General features: G+C 43.4%; 1 protein-coding gene across 3 annotated transcripts in view; it reads right to left on the reverse strand.

The window, feature by feature from the left end:
• IRF2 (interferon regulatory factor 2) overlaps nucleotides 1-17981 on the reverse strand; it is an 85387-nt gene that overhangs the window by 46204 nt on the left and 21202 nt on the right. Inside the window, exon 1 of one of the 3 annotated variants that reach the window (XM_022570941.3) lies at nucleotides 5295-5544. The exons of the other annotated variants lie outside the window; for them this stretch is intronic. The gene's annotated coding sequence lies outside the window, so the exon portion shown is untranslated. Of the gene's footprint in view, nucleotides 1-5294; nucleotides 5545-17981 lie in introns of those variants that run through there. 3 annotated transcript variants of the gene reach the window in all.

The following is a 17981-nucleotide window of genomic DNA, read 5'->3' on the forward strand; positions in this document are numbered from 1 at the left end:
AAAATATATTTGGAAACATCAGAGAACTAAGATGGTAGTAAAGAATTAGGAGGGCAAGATCTGGGAGAAGAAAGAAACCCAGGATGGTAAGCCTGATGTTTGGGGCAGCTCTTCTCCTAGCCTAGGGGCATCTGCTGAATCCAGAAGAGGAGGCTTTAGGGCATCAAAGCTGAGCAGAGCTGTTGACACATTCAGTGACTAGGGGGATAAGAATTGAAGCTAAAGAAAAGGGAGTCCTGGAAACCTCCCTCTTTCCAAACATGCAAGCTTTGTAAGGGATAAAACTAAATGGAAATAGACTAACCTCAAAGACTAAAGCCCAGCTTTGATTAATCTCAATCCTTGACCAAATTAAAATGATCTGGAACTACCAGAAGTTAAGTTAAATCATATCTTGAGGAAAGATGACATTATCCTAAGATTCATATTCTCTCTGCTGTTTTTCAGATACAATGCCCAGCATTCAATCAATACAGCTAGGAATACAAGGCTAAAAGACAAGAAAATAGAAAACCAAGGGAAGTAATGAACAATAGAAATGGACCAATAGGGATACATACACAGATTTTATACAGATATAATGAATATACACATACCAAATGTTTCCAGACATAATCTTTAAAACAGCTATGCCTAATACATTCAAGGAAATAAAAGGCAAGATGGAAAATTTTTTCAGAGAACTGGAGACTATAAAACAATAGAAATTCTACAACTAAAGTAAAAATAATTAAAATTAAGAACTCGATGGATGGGTTCACCAATAGATTAGACATCACTAGGGGAAAAAATAGTGAACCAGAAGAGAGGTCACAATGAAACAGACAGAATGAAGCACTGAGACAAAAAAGTGGAACATGGGCTTCCCTGGTGGCGCAGTGGTTGAGAGTCCGCCTGCCGATGCAGGGGACGCGGGTTCGTGCTCCGGTCTGGGAGGATCCCACGTGCCGCGGAGCGGCTGGGCCCGTGAGCCATGGCCGCTGAGCCTGCGCGTCCGGAGCCTGTGCTCCGCAACGGGAGAGGCCACAACAGTGAGAGGCCCGTGTACAGAAAAAAAAAAAAAAAAAAAAAGTGGAACATGTAAAAACAGACTCCATAAAATCCATAGACTGTATTTTAGACCTACAAAGGTCTAAACATGGGTAGTTGGAAGTTCCACAAAGATAAGAGAAAGAATGAAGCAGGAGCAAAATTTGAAGAGACAGTGATCAATGACCACCTAACCACAGGTTTAATACTCACTACAGACCCCAGACTGGCAACTGTAAATAAAACCACACCTAGGCATACTGCAGCACGCTTGATGAAAACCGAAAGTATAGAGAAAAATCGTAAAAACAGCCAGAGGAAAAACAGGCTCATGACCTTCAAAAACCAAAAAACACAAAACCCAGAAGGCTTACAGTGACTCCTCAACAGAAACAATGGAAAACAGAAGACAATGGAAAGATGCCTTTAAAGCACCCAAAGAAAATAACTGCTATTTTAAAATGTTATATACAGTGTGAAAATTTCCTTTGGGAACGAAGAGGAGATAAAGGCATCTTCACTCAGAGGAAAACGTAGAGAATTTCTACCAGAAGCCCCACAGCGCATCAGTTCCCAGTTACAGCGTCACAGGAGATAAGCCACAACCGGGCAACAGGGAAAGCAAAGGGATGAGAGCTGAGTTGCTAAGCACAGGACCTAACTTTGAGGCTGTGTCACAGAAGCCAATCACAGCAGTGCTCAGTGCCATCTCTTCTGCAGCTGCATCATTTGTTTTAAACATGCCTGTGCAGGCTCTTGTCACCTAATAGTTCTCCCCACATAGCCATGCGCCACCCCTCGTATCAACCTACATCAATGTTACCCTCCCAACAAAAGCCAGCTCAAGTCTATTTTCATCCATTAAACCTTCTCTCACAAGTCTAAGCACTGGACCCAATCCTCCTGTGGATGTGCTGTCTGCAGTATCCAGTCATCCACTGTACCAACAAATATTTATTAAATACACGTTATTACAAGGAACTGTGCTAAGTGCTGTGGAGGATTCAAAGACGTGTAAGACAGGATCGCTACCCTCAAGGAATTAATAAATTACCTGGGGGCATGAGACATAAATCATATAAAGCTAACTGATAATACTATAATTATAATAATAAAAGGCTGCAATAGAGATCCGAAGGCAGTATATGATTTACTGCCAACTAGGTGAACTCGTTCATAAATCATTATTAGATGGGTTCGTAAGCGAAAGCTTTATGGTAAAGGAAGAGCTTATAAGGTAGGGAGGGATCACTTCGGCAGAGAGAAGGCTGCAGGTCAAGTTAGGCAAGGTAAAGGCTGGTGCTAATGGCCAAAGCAGAACTGAGGAAGATGTCTTTGCTGATGTGGGCAGAGCAACTGATGCATGTACCAACATGGGGGAAGCTTCATACGAGCCAGCCAGCGTGTGAGAAGCGCAGACTGGATAGTTTACAAATATCATCACTAACCCTCACAACAGCCCTACTCAGTTAAATATTATTATCCTCATTCTAGAGATGAGAAAAAGGATAGCTTGAAAAGGTAACTTTAAAAAAAGAAAAAAGTGTCCAAGTCACACAAGCCCCCAGATGGGGAACCAAGATTTGAGCCCAGGTCTTTCTGGAGGGTCTCCAATGCCCAGCTAGATACTCAGCTTGTTTACAGGGGCTACTAAAAAGCTCTGAATGGCCTCGTTTCATCATGAACCAAGCAGCACTCTATGCAGGAACACGTAGAGGCAAGGAAGCCAGTAGCCAGAGCTGCAGCTCTGTCCAGGATGGTGGCTATGGGAACACGCAGGAAAAGAAAAACGCACGCACAAGGGGCAATACATTTGTAGGAATATAATAGCAATTTTTAGTGGTGATTTTTCCTGAATATGCAGTAATCCTTCCCAAAATATAAGTTCCTCTTACATAACATCCTACACTCCCCACACTGACTTTTGTGCACCTTTTTGAAAAAATAAGAATTTCAGTTTAAAATTATGTGAATTGAGAGGAAGCTGTAGTTGAAAACTGAATATCACCACCACCACCATTCTCACCATCATCATTCTCTTTAACCCCGTCACATTGGCTCAGGCCCTTACTAAGAATGGGATACCAATGCTTTTCATGCATTATTTCATTCCATCTTCAAACAATCTATACGAGGTATAGTATCTTATCTCCATCTCTACAGATGAGGAAATGAAGCTACTTCCCAAGATGCAGAGCTGTCAAGTGGTAAAGCTAAGATTCAAACCCAGATCTTCCTGACTGGAAGAATATGCCCGAAACCTCTAAAACAGTTTTTATTCCAAACATCCAGTAGCAACCCATTAGAGGGTCAGGAAATCAGTTTATTGGATTAAGATCTGAATTACAGGATGAAGATAAGCACTTTAATGTATGAGACTACAGAACAGAAACTATGAGAGTTCCCCAAATAACAGTAAGCATCGTTTCATTAAACTTTTGTTTCAACTTTATATTATTATATTGGTACTGTGGCCAAAAAAGTATAAAAAGCATCGTACTGAGCTAGACTGGTTCCCAGCTGTGTGTACAGATGTGTGTGAGCATGTGGATGGTGGGGGAGGCAGAGGTCATGGTGGAAAGTAGAAAACGGAAGAGAAGGAAATAGAAGAGAAGAAGCGGCAAACCCTTACAGCAGTAACTGACTCCCAGGAGACAGAAGTGAAATGTACAAGCGAAGTTCAACAGCATGTGCTTGGCATGAAAATACCATGTTCAGAGCTAAGATGAAAGGACTCTGTGCATTATGGAGGGGGTCTGAGACTTACCCATTTGGCTATACTTAATACTTCTCTGCCTACAATATTCAAATCACGCTACATACTCTGGTGGGACCGTAGGGCCAAGTCAACAATTAGCAGTCAGGAAATCAGAAAGACATTCAGCATTTGGATGGAGCGCTCGACGCAGAAAAAAGCTTGCCTCTCGGCATAATATTATCCACACCAATGCAAAACCAATTTTAAAGTTTTGTTAAACTTCAGGAGAGTTAGTAGGTAATGGAAATCAATTGTATGCTATCCATTGTATCACGGATATAATTTCATGCACTTACTGTTTTACTTTATTGAACGTTAAAAAGACACGTCATAGATTCATTTAAGTATTTTAGTTTCTAGCCCCGTGTTTCTCAGGTTTTAAGCAATTCAACCATGAATTCCCTTATTATATGGATTTTTCAGGAACCCAACCTTGAATGATGTGGCAGGATTGCTATAAATAGCTCAATATATCGTAACCCAGTATGGCTCAGTATATCATAAGCATACTTTGCTATACTTTCTTTTCACCTATACCAGCATCCCAAAACTGCCTGTGCAGCATTATTACTTGGGGGATCAAAAAAAAAAAAAAAAGGTTCCCTGGCCCCATCCTAGAACTACTGAATAAGAATCTCCAGGGTTTAAGAATCAGTTATTTTTTATTATCCTAGGATAATTGTCATGCAGCTAAGTGTAGGTATCACTGCCATTTAGTACCATTAGCCAATGGCCGTCCAGGTCTCGTATGTTTCATGAATATCTCCAGTTGAGTCATGGGAAAACAGGGAGGCCGATGGGGAACAGACTTCACCATGAATGGAATATAAATGCATATGAAATTAAAAGTCTAAATACTTCTAAATACCACGGAAACAGTTTCCCATACTTAGAATCACCCAGACTATAGTTTTTGCATATTTGCCATTCTACCCACAATTTTCTTATTAGGCATGTTTTCTATACCCTTTTAGAAGACATTACCATAGCTCCTTTACAAAAATTTCCCTGTCTCTGACCACAGTCTACCCTGGTACCTGAAACAGTACGATTTAGCCTCTGAATCACAACCATAAGCTGACAGAGAAATTGACTTATGGCCTCCACACGTGTGCTAGAAAGACACCAAAATATCTCTGGCTTTCAGTACTGCAGATGAGCCAACGGTCATTCTAGAAAACAGTTCTCAACGCAGCCTAAAGAGAACAGAAGTTCTCTACCCAGGGAGTAAGCCTTAGAAATATATGGCACACGTTGCATCTGTGCATCTGTGCACTATTCCAAGAGAGGGTCCATCTTTGCCCTTCAGGCTCCACTTCCCCGCTTCCTCTCCCTAGTATGTCCACTCTCTGGTCCCACTCTTCCCAAACACAGCTGCCCAACCACTTTACTACATATGGGTCTCTCCCTCTTGTTTGCTCCGGTGGCAAAAATTCAGGACTGGGCTGAATAGTACCCTGTCATAATAATAATAATACCATTATATATTTATGGTTTATCACCTCACCGGAGCTTTCAAAAAGTCTCTGCAGGTCTTTTTTTTTTCTTCTTCTTCTTCTCCCTCATCAGTTCTTCCTGTTCCCCATGGGAGCACTTTCAGATTTTTCCAACCTCACTTCCACGCTCATCAATCCCAGCAAATGATCTCGTCTCCAGCTCCAGAGAAAAAAACAGAGGCCACCACTCTTCTTTCTGAATGTCTGACTCCCTTCCTTCTTCAAACTTATCTGTGACCTTTTGTCCTTCTTCAGACCACTCTGCAACAGGGAACGTGGAAGGTTTAAGAGGAGAAATACTTTGTATGATCATCTTTGGGCCCATCCATGTTGCTGCAAGTGGCCCGGAGATGGTCATACTGAGAGAAGTAAGTCAGACAGAGAAAGACACATATCATATGATATCACTTACTTGGGATCTAAAAAAATGATACAAATGAACTTATTTACAAATCAGAAATAGACTCACAGACACAGAAAAGAAACTTATGGTTACCAAAGGGATAGTGGGGTGAGGGGAGATAAATTGGGAGTTTGGGATTAACACATACACACCACTATACATAAAACAGATAACAAGGATTTCCTGTATAGCACAAGGAACTATATTTAATATCTTGTAATAACCTATAATGGAAAAGAATTTTTTTAAAGTGTATATATATATATATATATATATATATATATGTAAGCTGAATCACTTTGCTGTACACCTGAAACTAACATGATATTGTAAACCAACTATACTTCAATTTTCAAAAAACGAGAGAAGAAATACTGAGATTGGTTTCAGGTCTTCTGAATTTGAGATATCTTTGGGATAGCCCAAGAGACGTTGGATGGGCAATTAGATATCTGAGGCCAGAACTCAGGAGAAAGGTCTTGCCTGGCAGTAGTCAGGCACCCCTTTATAGACAGTTCACAGGCCATCTCTTCCACAAAGCCCACCCTGGCCAATTCACAACTGCCCTTGAATCCATGAAACACACTGCCTCTGGGCTTCCCTGGTGGCGCAGTGGTTGAGAGTCCGCCTCCCGATGCAGGGGACGCGGGTTCGTGCCCCGGTCCGGGAAGATCCCACATGCCGCGCAGCGGCTGGGCCCGTGAGCCATGGCCGCTGAGCCTGCGCGTCCGGAGCCTGTGCTCCGCAGTGGGAGGGGCCACAACAGTGAGAGGCCCGCGTACCGCAAAAAAACCCAAAACAAAACAAAACAAAAACCCACATTGCCTCTAACATGCGTCTTCTGCTGCCTCACATTCTTTGCTGCTATGTTATGAGCCTTTTCTCCACTGACACAAACCTGTTAACACTGCTACACATGTTAACGTGTAGAACTAGCCAGCCTTGCACTCTGCACCCAGCAGCTAGCCAATAAATGCAGACCAGCCCTATCCAGCGATACTGAACATGTTCTATACACACACAGCTCAGCAAGGCAGCCACTGGCCACACACTGCTACCGAACACCCGAGATGTGGCTGGCGTGAATGGGGAACCATTTGTTCCCAAAGATAGACACAAAGTTTTGAGGCCGGTTCTAGTCTTTCCAAATCACAGTGAGTTGTCCAGTGCCAGGTAAAAACAAAGTATCTTCAGAAGACACCCCTGTGGGGTTCCTGAAAAGGCAAGTTACCCACCTGAAACTGTGCTATTCTGAGTCTTTAGTCAGGCCAGTTTGAAAAGCCTGACTTACCCTCAGCAAGCTGAATTAACTTTGGGAAGCCAGCCTGATGTTAAGTGGGGGAGCTTCTGTGTGAGCCATCCTTATCCCACCTAGACCTGCGAGCCCTGGAAAACAGGGATTGCCCAGAGTATCCCATGCCACACCACCGTGACACTAACACTAGATAACAAGGATGAAGGGTTAGGCAAGTTCTAAGCTGGCCAGGGGTATTACTTCACTTGATTCACAGCAACCTCGTAAGGTAGGTACTACTAAAATCCCCATTTGATAGATGAAGAAACTGAGGCACATAAGGTTAAATAACTTGTCCAAGCTCACAGCAGGTGGTAGAGCTCAGATTTAAACAGGAGTCTTAGGCCCTTACTTAGCCTTTGGACCATGAGGCCAAACTGGGGACCACATAAAGAGGCATTGAGAGCCCAGTGCCTCCCAGTCTCTCCCGGCACCCACCCTAGGAGCCCTGCCAGCGGGAGCACCGCTCAGGCTGCACTCGCCGGGCCTAATGAATAGAAAGCAGCGTCCCAACCTGGTTACCCAGTCCACCCCCTTCAATGCACACTTCCTGCCCCTTTTACTACCTTCCTGGCTGGTGGAAATCAGCAAGACGCACTGCATATCCTGTCCAGCTGGAGCTTTATTTTTGTAATTGGTACTAGGAAAACAGTATTTCTCTATTCCCATACTCCAAAATAAAAATATTTTTCCACTCTCTAGCCCTTTACCTCCATCCCCTCTTTAGGAAGCAACAGGAAAGAATTAGAGTTTTTTTTTTAACTTGAGTCACTGGATGTGTTCTCCAGTTGTTTCATTTTAGTCTCTGCCTCTGCCATAAAACAGAGTCACCTGGCCCCAGCACTGGCCACCTGGGTCCTAGAGGGGTCTTATGAAACCAGGCAAGGAGGAAAGTGCATCCTGCCTGGCTCTGCCTATTACTGATTCACCTGGAGAACTATTTCAGGAACACAATTAAACCCCATGGAAGCCATGGTCCACCATCTCAGAGTTAATTTCACAGGAATACTTTTGTAAGGTACTGAAAACCAATAAAGTGCTAGGCATTATGGGTGTTTGTCAATTTCTACGCCCTTCCGTGTGTATGAAGAGCAATCACTTGCCTATGAGGCCTTTTTTCTTCTCCCTCATTTTTAGTTTCAGGACCTCTGAAAAGTGCCAAACCCCCAGTCCACAAATTCCACTCCAACCAGCTTCAATCTCTCAGCGCCATTGTGACCTACACGCTCTACACCAGCTCACTTCTCTCTTGGAATTCGGGGGCCAGTTTTAAATCTACCCTTCCAAAAAAGCTTTCCCTGACCAATGCAGATTCAACTATTACCACAAGGATCATTTTGTTCACACTGATATGACAGCCCCAAGAAATATCTAGATATTAATGATAATCGATCTTGTCTGACTCAGCTAATTAATTTGACCTGGAACTTCTGAATAAGTGATTAGATCTCCACAGGGCCTAGCACTGTCCTTATTTAACTTGGTGGCCAAGATGCAGGACATTATTGGAGGTCCGACTGCCACTGTGACTCTGGGACAGCGTGGCCATCCACAGGTAGGTGGAGACTAGGGATGGCCTCGGCAGCTCCTGTGTCCACCACAGCTGGGCAAGGAGTGAGTCTGTGGCTACTGCCACTTCTTTATCACCATACCTTATGTGAGACAAGGACTGGGTAGTTGTGCCCTTAAATGAGAAATCGATGTGCTATTCCCCTAAAACTTCAGAAATTCCTTAGTCTCTGCCACTATCTCCACTCCTGTAGGAGTCGTCCAGGTCTGGGAGTATTTCCATCAGTACCTAAGGCCACTCCCCAGGGCAATGCTTCAGGAACCAAATGCAGAGGGTAGCAGAACCCAAGATCCTTATGCCTCGGTTTTCTCATCTGTAAAATGGGGATAGTTTCCTTAGTGTTTGTGGCAATACTTAAATAAGACATGCAAAGTGCCAGTCTACTATTTCGCCCTCAGAATGGGAGAAAATATTTGCAAATGAAGCAACTGACAAAGGACTAATCTCCAAAATTTACAAGCAGCTCATGCAGCTCATTATCAAAACAACAAACAACCCAATCCAAAAATGGGCAGAAGACCTAAATAGACATTTCTCCAAAGAAGCTTTACAGATTGCCAACAAACACATGAGAGGATGCTCAACATCATTAATCATTAGAGAAATGCAAATCGAAACTACAATGAGGTATCACCTCACACCAGTCAGAATGGGCATCATCAAAACATCTACAAACGATAAATGCTGGAGAGGGTGTGGAGAAAAGGGAACCCTCTTGCACTGTTGGTGGGAATGTAAATTAATACAGCCACTATGGAGAACAGTATGGAGGTTCCTTAAAAAACTAAAAATAGAACTACATACGACCCAGCAATCCCACTACTGGGCATATATCCTGAGAAAACCATAATTCAAAAAGAGTCACGTACCACAATGTTCATTGCAGCTCTATTTACAATAGCCAGGACATGGAAGCAACCTAAGTGTCCATCGACAGATGAATGGATAAAGAAGATGTGGCACATATATACAATGGAATATTACCCAGCCATAAACAGAAACGAAATTGAGTTATTTGTAGTGAGGTGGATGGACTAGAGTCTGTCATACAGAGTGAAGTAAGTCAGAAAGAGAAAAACAAATACCGTACGCTAACACATAGATATGGAATCTAAAAAAATGGTTATGTCCTGGGGCAGGACAGGAATAATGACGCAGATGTAGAGAATGGACTTGAGGACACGGGGAGGGGGATAGGTAAGCTGGGACAAAGTGAGAGAGTGGCATGGACATATGTACACTACCAAATTGTAAAATAGATAGCTAGTGGGAAGCAGCCGCATAGCACAGGGAGATCAACTCCAGGCTTTGTGTCCACCTAGAGGGGTGGGATAGGGAGGGTGGGAGGGAGACGCAAGAGGGAGGAGATATGGGGATATATGTATACATATAGCTGATTCACTTTATTATAAAGCAGAAACGAACACACCACTGTAAAGCAATTATACTCCAATAAAGATGTTTAAAAAAAAAACAGTGGCTATTTAATAATAGTTTCTGCAGACACAAATTTAAGGTCAAGGGTGTTTGATGGAATTATTTACAGTAGCAAAAATTTTAAGTTGACCCACATATCAGACAGTAGGAAGATGGTTAAATAAAATGTGGTAGACTCAAATCATGGAATACTGTAACTATGGAAGAATATTTCATTGGCATGGGAAAATGCTCAGAATATATATGTTGATATAGTTAATAATCATAATTATATATTCTATGTATGGATTTTTATATATTCTATATAAGTAATATATAAGTTAAGATAAAGGTAATAAGTGAAAAACAGGGAGTGGGGTCGGTTTTCAAGCATCGGGGCAGTAAACTCCCAGGGCAAGCTGGGCGGGGGCGGCCTCCCCAGGCGGCTGGGTCCCAGCACTGACAGTGCTCCCTTCTCGGACCGTGCTGATGACAGTCAGGGCTCACCCTTCCCAAGTGCTCCAGCGATTCTTCAGAGACAGCCAGCAGCACCGCCTAGTATGGGACTGACAAGGGGCACCAAGACACTGTTGCTTGGAACTGGGCAGCTAGGGGCCGGGGGGTCAGGGAGGGGGCACCCCAGCCCCAGGCAGCACCATATCAAGCTTCCTGAACAGTTAGAGTAACGGGCTGCAATGCTCTCCAGAAAAGGTATCGTGAGGGATGCAGTCCCCGTGGGGACTTGTAAAGTCCCACGACATGACAGTGAGTGCCATCCTGTGCTCTCTCCAAGTCCTGCGTTTTCCAAGAGTCCTGATGTCAGCAGAGTGCCCTAATTTTAGCTTAGAAAATAAGAATATGGCAACAGAGAACATTCTTCTCAAAACTACTAAGAGAGTTCCTTCTACCCTTCTTTCCTCCCTCCCTCCCTTTATGAACGATTTAGTCCAAAAGCACATTTGGTGGAACTGAGCAAAGCAGAGGCAATGGATTGAACAGTGTTCCCCCAAATTTATGTCCACCTGGAAACTGTGAATGTGACCTTATTTGGAAATAGGGTCTCTGTAGATGTAATCAAGTTACAATGAGGTCATTCTGCCATAGGACAGGCCCTAAATCCAATACGACCGATGTCCTTACAAGAAGAGGGAAATCTGGACAAAGGCCCACAGACAGAGGAGAAGTGAAACGAAGACAGAGATAGAGATTGGACTGATTGAAGATTGGAGTGATGCGTCTACAAGTCCAGGATTGCCAGCAATCACCAGAGTCAAGGAGAAACTTCTCCCCATGGAGACTTGTGCTTAGAGCCCCAGAAAGAACCAATCCGGCTGACACCTTGACTTAGGACTTCTGGCCTACAGAACTGTGAGACAATAAACTCCTGTTGTTTAAGCCACCCAGTCTGTTGGTACTTATGGCTGCCCTAACATACTTAATATGGCAGACATTAGGGAAGCAGGGCAGAAGCATCCCAGTGTGGAGTATTGGCATAAAGAGGTGGGTGGGAGGAGGCCTGGAGTGCTGAAGCCCATGTGTGGCAGTGAGGATGGGCGCAGGAGGGAGGGACAGCCCAGAGCGGGGTTCAGGGCCCAAGCAGAAGGAAGGGCCTCCTGTACAGGTGGGCGGCAGCTGTCTAGTCCAAAGTACAGGAACCCACAGAGTGAAGTGAGGTGGGGCAGCCGTGGGAACATGAGATCAGAAACATTCAGGCAGTTGGGTAGATTAACTAATACATTAAGGATAATGTGACCCAGGTTGCTCACTATGGGAGAAGGAAGTTTAAATACAGAAAGAAAACGAGACTAACCCTGGGTGTTGCATTAGAATAGGACTGAATTTCACGGTTTTTCATATATCTCCATAAATACAGAAATAAACATAGATGTAAATAGTGAGTGTATGTGTAAGTATACATATAAACAGTACAAATATTCCCTAACCCTGTCCACTAAGAGGGTCTGGGGACAGCAATACACCAATGGTGATGAGCACATGTAATGCCCAAGTCTTAGTTTCTAAATACCAGTCTCCACTAAAAGGGATCAGGGCTTCTTGGGAAAATGGCTGATTCCAGGGCTAGAGCAGGGAAAGCAAAAGATGAGCCTGAACCACCTTGGGGGCCAGAAAGTAAGGAACTGATCAAAGAATGCCGGGAACACATCAAAAGAACATAGCAGTCAACCTGAAGGGGCTCCCACTGGCCAAATCTGAGACAATCTGAGCATCGAAATAATGATAAAATTGTGTTATAGCCCACTGAACGAAATAGGGATCTACGGAAAAACTAAATAGGGAGAAGAGGAAGCTTTTCCACAAGGTGCAGTGCCTGCCACAGAAAGACGCTGGAACTAGAAGATGGCCTCTGGCAGCGATCCAAGTAGTAATTATTCAGTTAAGAAACATCACAGATGTTAAAACCAGTGGGTGAAAGGTTGATGAGAAGAGGACACCTACATAGACTCAAAGCACCTCCCACAAAATATTTTTTATTACAAAGGGGAAAAGAGTAACTTTACAATGGAGAAGCCTGACAGATACCTACGTATTCAAACAATCAAATGAACATCACCAATAAAGGAACAAGTCAAAGACATACACCACCTAAGAGGAGGCAACAAAAGGAACAGAGCATCACGTCTGAAATATCCTTGCAGAAAATGCATAATCTGAATCTAACCATGAGGAAACCACCAACAAACTCAAAGACATTCTATGAGATAACTGGCTTATAATCATCAAAAATGTCAAATTCATGGACGTTAAGGAAAGGTGACAACGGCATGACACCTCAGCCTGGATGGGATTTTTTTTGCTACGAGGGACCTTATCGAGACAACTGGCAAAACCTGAATGGGGTCTGTGGGTTAGATGGTCCTCATGTCAAATGCCTGATTCTGACGGTCACGTGGAGTGTGCCTTTGTCTGCAGGACAGACACGCTCAAGGATTCAGGAGTGATGGGACTTCAGGTTGGCAAGTTACTCTCCAGAGTTTCAGAAAAAAAAAAATTCTTTACAAATATTTTTGCAACTTTCGCAGTCTTAAACTAGTTGCAAAGAAAAAGACTTGGCACGAAAGACAACAGTGAAGCATGCAAGTGATTTACAGTCCAGAGGGAGAAACGACAGCATTTCTGCAAATACGACAAACTCTAGCAAATTCCCCCTGTGGTGCTTAAATTAAACTGTTGATAGTTTTTTCTTAATCCAGGCACGGCGACTGTATTAAGTACACGCGTCAATCACTTTATCCGTCCATCCATAAGGGGCCGCGCAATCAAGCGACAATGAACTGAACAAGGAACTTCGAAGCTTCATTTCCTGGGGAAGATGGTCCACAAGTCATTTAAAGTGTCGGGTGTGTAGAAAACAAAAAGTGAGATGACCCAAAAGCCCACCTGCATATTTTATTTTACTTTTTAAAATAAAGTTATTTATTTTTGGCTGCATTGGGTCTTTGTTGCTGGGCGCAGGCTTTCTCTAGTTGTGGTGAGTGGGGGCTACTCTTCGTTGCGGTGCGTGGGCTTCTCTTTGCGGTGGCTTTTCTAGTTGCGGAGCACGGGCTCTAGGCGCGCGGACTTCAGTAGTTGTGGCTCGCGGGCTTAGTTGCTCCACGGCATGTAGGATCTTCCCGGACCAGGGCTCGAACCCGTGTCCCCTGCATTGGCAGGCGGATTCTTAACCACCCGCGTGACCAGGGAAGTCCCCCACCTGCATATTTTAGAGAAGGCTCTCAGGTTTCAGCATCAAAGATTTACCTCCAGTTAAACTTCTGAACTAATATTTACATGAAGTTATTTAGATTCTAAAACATGAGGTTGGCTTCCAAGTGACACTACTTCACCTCGTAGGTTAAGTTAGCAGCGGAAGAAAGAAGTCATAAGCACGGGTCCCTGGGCTGCCAGTGACGCAGGGTTTAGATACTCAGTCTTCAGAGGCCCCACGCCACAGGATTCTCTGTAGGGCATTTCAGGCCAGTCTGAGTTGTCACCAGAGCCCCCAAAGCTGGCATTCCTGGCATAGTTTCATTTTCTTTCATGACAATAGTTCCGGATCCCACAGCTTTTCCACCACTTGGCTCAAGAAAAGCCCACCATGAATAAGGGTTTTGCTTTTTGTTTCTTTTTTTCTTTTTTTTTTTTTTAACAGATCTTTATGGGAGTATAATTGCTTCACAATACTGTGTTAGTTTCTGTTGTACAACAAAGAGAATCAGCCGTATGCACACACATGTCCCCATATCCCCTCCCTCCCACCCTCCCTACCCCACCCCTCTAGGTCATTGCAAAGCACCAAGCTGATCTCCCTGTGCTATGCGGCTGCTTCCCACTAGCTATCTATTTTACATTCGGTAGTGTATATATGTCGATGCTACTCTCACTTCGCCCCAGCTTCCCCCTCCCACCCCATGTCCTCAAGTCCATTCTCAATGTCTACATCTTTATTCCTGCCCTGCAACTAGGTTCATCAGTACCGTTTTTATTATGTTTTTAGATTCCATATATATACACGTTAGCATACAGGATTGGTTTTTCTCTTTCTGACTTACTTCACTCTGTATGACAGACTCTGGGTCCATCCACCTCGCTACAAATAACTCAATTTCATTTCTTTTTACGGCTGAGTAATATTCCATTGTATATATGCGCCACATCTTCTTTATCCATTCATCTGTCGATGGACACTTAGGTTGCGTCCATGTCCTGGCTATTGTAAATAGTGCTGCAGTGAGCATTGTGGTACATTCCTCTTTTTTTTCTTTAATTCTTGAATTTTATTTTATTGCTTCTTGTTTCTTATTTACAACTCTTCCTCAACTTGGGGAGAACGGAAGCCTGAATAACCTGCTCCCACTTGGCTGATCATTTCAGTAACCACTTTGGCCTCCAAGTAACAAGCAGAGCCCGTATTTACTGTTTCCCAAGAGAGTCACTATAACACTGTAAGAATAGAGAGTGAAACAAGCGGCTCCAGAACAATTCCTTCCTTCAGCGAAGCCGGCACCAAGCAGCCATTCTGACGTCTCCCCACCACCTCCCAACCCCGGTCTGCTCTCTGCCAGGCAGCCAGAACGCTCTCGTAAAAGCATAAACATGATCTGCTTAGAGCCCACTGTTGTCGCCCACGCTGGCTCCAGCTTCCCCTCCCTCTGCTGGCCTTACTCCCTGACCCTCCGGCCAGCAGGGCAGCCCAAGGCCTCTGTACCTGCCGTCCTCAAGGGCATCGCCTTTCACTGGCTGACTCACACTGTTCAAGTCTTAGCTTCAAAAGCACGTCATTGGCAGGCCAGGCCAGGCCAGGCCTCAAATCTGTCTGCCTTCCTAGACAAGAATCTCCACAAGGCCCAAGACCAATTCTGCCTGCTCACCACTCTGTTCCCAGGGCCCAAGAGTATGGCAAAGACTGATGCTAAGTTAATAAACTAGGACCTGACTGTGGATGCCAGGCATCAAAGATAATGTGAAGGGAACAGAGAGGGGGCTTGCAGCCTGGTAAAAGAAGGCTGGTACACAAGCAATTACGATAAGGAAAATGATGATTTGCCCTTAAGAAAACAAAAAGTGTATATTTAAATACTATGAAGAATCTGTCGAAGAAAGCAGTGGATATGTATTTTTACATTTAAAAAATTATTTCTTATAAACACTGCTTTACAGTATTTTAGGCTTTCAAGATATAATCTGGAAGCTTATTTCAAAGTTGTACATATGGAAATTCACAAGAAACTTACTGAAGCCCATCAGCATTCTGTTACCCAGAATGCATAGATGGTCAGCATGGTGACCAATCATCTATCGTCCAAAATGGAACACTTTTGAGCGTGAATGGGGCCTTATTAATAATTATACCTTTCCTCTAAACAGATGTAAAGAGAAACTGTCCCTGGAAAAACCAGGATGAGGGGATGTTCAAGTCATGGGAGATAACTGCTCTTTTATTCAAAATCCCTGGACCAGATATGTCTCAGAATTCAGCAGCCTGGGGATTTTCGAGAGATAATATGGTGCCTATACCATATAGAACATAACATCCCCAGCAACCTCCAGAGCAGAACCCCTTAATCTAATACAGTAATATTTCTGCAGTAAAACGTGAGCATTCACACTGATTGGGATTAGTAAAAGCTATAAATAGCTTCATGCCAATTCGAGGCAGACTCTACTGACAAGTGAGTCATGATAAAAACTTTCAGTTTTCAGAGCTGTTTGGATCGCAAAGGAGGGATTTGGGATCTGTAATTAATTTCAAGTTATTTCTATCCTTGGAATATATTATTGTTCCCATGTTATACAAGAAAATCAGCATCTTCTTCCTTAAATTGTACTTACATTATAAATTAATCTGGCATGCACTGTGCTTGAGTTAGTGAATAACGGCACATTTTTAGTCCTGAAATGGAAAACTTTGATGCAAACTGCTTTTGCATATTAAAAAGTGAGGAAGTACTTTTGCTGAATGTTTTTTTTAATTTGACATCTGAGGTAGCCATTTAAAAATTATTACTGCCTTTACAGTAGTTCTACCTAGCAATATAGATACATTTTTCTTTACCGATCTAATACAAAAAAGACATTTATAATATAAGAAAAGCTTTAAATAAGATTGAAAATTTCTTTAAAATATCCTCCCTAAGCTTCCCTTACAATAACATCGGTAATGACATCATTCCTCTTCCTACATTTTAAATATTTGCTTTCAAAAATTAGATGTATTACAAAGAATACTTTCACGGGTATCAAGTTAAATCACTTTTATTTGTTGCTGTTCACTATAGTTTATGCAGCGTGAGAACTGCGTCATCTGTTGAGACGGGTACATGCACCATCCTCCCACTTCTTATAAGCCCTACTGCTCTGTGGAAACCATCATGTGAAACAAGAAGACTAAATACTCCAAGTGGCACAAATGTAAATTCACTCAAGGAATTGTCTGGAAAGTTTAACTCTTACAATTAAAATAATTTTGAATGAAAGCACAGGTATATCATTGCCACGTGAGATGTCTAACGTACATTGAACTGTTTCGGTTCTGCAGCACTTGGGTAGAGATTCAATTCAGAGATCCTTGCACACACACTTCCTCCAGCCAGTGTGAAGAAAGAAAACATAGCAAGGCTAACGATGGTCAAGGTGAAGGAGCCCCAGAGACCTCCTACCAAAAGGGCCAAGGCACTCACACCAGAGATTACATTTACATGCACTGAATTGAATTGCTTATAAATATATGCATTGAAAAAGTCGAACTTGCCTCCAAAAAAATGCTCTCCTGATTCCTCAGCAGGTAAAGATGGTGGTGGCATGATGATGGCAACGACTATGATATGTACCTGGTATTAAACTCTACGCTCTTTCTACATTATCTCCTTTAACCCTCACAACAACCCTACGAGGTAGGTACTATTATTATTATTTCCATTTTCAGAGGAGGAAGCTGTGGCTTAACCCCTGCCAAAGCTGATTCTCCATCGCTGAGCTCCTTTATCATGAGACCCCAGCATCCAGGACAGGCTTCAACCTTGAGTGGACAGGACTCCTCTACACGTGCCCTTTGGGTTCTCAAACATACACACTAGAAAACGGGTGTGTGGACACCATGCTAGTTCTGACAGTTGCTTCCTCACGTCAGGAACATTTCAGGAACATGAACGTTTAAGTCCTGCGGGCCTACAGATCCAGAAAGAAAACGCAGAGCCGAGCCTTGGTGGCATTTCCCTACACTTTCTGTTTTGTTGGGTCTCTGTTCTGAGGGCGGAGCAACTAAGAATACAAATCACCCACAAAGAAGGATGGAACAAGAAGACAGTGAGCTGTCTGGGGCTTTTCCTAAAAGAGGAAGTCTTTTGACCTTGTATGACTCCAGGGCTGCACTGGTGAAAATACTGTGTGTGTGTGTGTGTGTGTGTGTGCGCGTGCGCGCGTGCCCCCGAGATCTGTCTCACCAGATCCAGCAGCAAAGAGAAGCAAGGGTTTAAAAGCTGAAGTCCCCGAGCAAAACTCTGCAAAACCTTCCCACC

This window comes from Delphinapterus leucas, chromosome 21 (assembly GCF_059928025.1).
Source record: "Delphinapterus leucas isolate spDelLeu-1000000601 "Yukka" chromosome 21, BTC_Dleu_Yukka2, whole genome shotgun sequence".
Taxonomy (NCBI): domain Eukaryota; kingdom Metazoa; phylum Chordata; class Mammalia; order Artiodactyla; family Monodontidae; genus Delphinapterus; species Delphinapterus leucas.